This window comes from Onychostoma macrolepis, chromosome 05 (assembly GCF_012432095.1).
Source record: "Onychostoma macrolepis isolate SWU-2019 chromosome 05, ASM1243209v1, whole genome shotgun sequence".
Classification (NCBI taxonomy): domain Eukaryota; kingdom Metazoa; phylum Chordata; class Actinopteri; order Cypriniformes; family Cyprinidae; genus Onychostoma; species Onychostoma macrolepis.
The window spans coordinates 41,704,817-41,706,727 of record NC_081159.1 but is presented as its reverse complement, the minus strand read 5'-3'; positions in this window follow the sequence as shown (position 1 = coordinate 41,706,727).

The window sequence follows — 1,911 nt, the reverse complement described above, 5'->3', positions numbered from 1 at the left end:
TGTGTGTGTGTGTGTGTGTGTGTGTGTGTGTGTTTTTTCTGTGGTTTTGTTGCTGATGTAGTTGATTGCCATTCAATATCTGTTTTATATTCGGAATAAAAGCCCAATACTATTGCTAATGCATTGCAAAACAGTCCAGGTTAGATTAAATCTTGAGTTTTCAAGATTTAGAAGGTAAACTAAGCATGTGATAAATTAATAAATTATTTTAAAATAATCTAATTTAATAATAATAATAATATATTTATATATATATATATATATATATATATATAAGGCATGAGTTTTTCATAAACATTTAGAGAAAACAGTGTATAAATAAATAATAAAAGATAAGTGACTTTTTTCATATGCATACAAAAATAATACATCTAATATTTTCACAATAAGGTTTTACATGTAATTAATGAATTATTTTCACATGACATCAATTTATACATGAAATTTTAATACATAAAAGTAGTTTCAGTGTGACTGTGCCACTGAATATGTGTTATTTTATTATGAGCAAAGGCCCACATTTACATATTCTGAATAATACTATTAAATAATTTTTTATTTATATCAGATCTTGGGTATTAAAGCTTTCAGATAATGATATAAGCACAGCCTAATTACACGGGTAAAACCCTGATATATAATGCAATATATCCAGGTGTGTTTGAGTGCTAAAGAGAGGGATTGTGATTGTGGGTCTCAGATAAAATCTCATTTGGCAGAGAGTGTTTTTCCCACAGAGGACAAACAGTGAAAGCTCTTGATGCCCCAGATCTCATAGAGTACTAATGAGATTGGTGTAGTGAAGCCCACAGTTCATTCTTAAGAAGGATTACCAGGTAAACAGAGCCCAAAGCTTTACTAGCAGTATATGTAGATTGTGAATCTCTGCACCATTTCATTGTTTTTAATCGCATACTGAAGTTTAATCAATATTAATATTTCAGGAGTTGTGTAATTTGCATGCATGCACGGCCTAATTGGTCATCTTAAATTTAATGTGAAAGTTGAGAACACATCAGTCCATGTTGGATATTTTGTTTGCTGAATACTTAAATGCCTTTTCAGCACTGGCCACTGATCTGCAAGCCTTGTGAACGGTGCCATCTGGAGTGCCATGCCGACATGATAATCTCACTTTAATTACATTAATACAGTGCCATCAGATAGTGAGAGTGGAGGGCTCCCCCAAATTATAGATGATTCTATTAAGTCACATAGCAGATGTGTGATGTGTGTGTGCTGGTGTTAGATAAATCAAGAAATCAAAATTATACATTCAGATGATCAGCAGAGTTTCTGTAAATTAGGCTGGACATCTATAGTATTAAACCTGTATGTTTATATATGTATGTGTGTATGCATATATCTATGTATTTTTATTTATTTATTTGCAACTTAAATTGCAAATGAGATTTCAGAACTTTGGTAGACAGCAAAGATTTCTGTAATGGTCCAGTGGTATTTCAGTATTATTTAATTAATTTGAATTAGCTTATTTCTATAATATTTCTATATTTTCAGTTTTCATTTTATTTTGAATTTGATTTGATATCATATCATATTTTAGCTTAGTTTAAATTTTAGTCATTTTATTGTTTTTGTCATTTTTCCTTTTAGCTTTTTTATTTTCCTTTTAGTTTTAGTAATTTTATAACTTTAATGAATGACAAAGGTTTTCTGTAATGGTCCAGTGGTATTTCAGTATTATTAATATAATAGTTTTATTTAATATTTTGAATTATTAGATTTATTTTTATATTTTCCATTTTCATTTAAATTTTAGTTTACATTTTTATAATTTTGTATAATTATAATTCATTTTAATTGAAATGTTACTTTATATTTTCATTTTATTTTATTTTAAATTTGAGTAATTTTGTTATACGCTTGTCGTTTTAGTTTAGTTTTTTT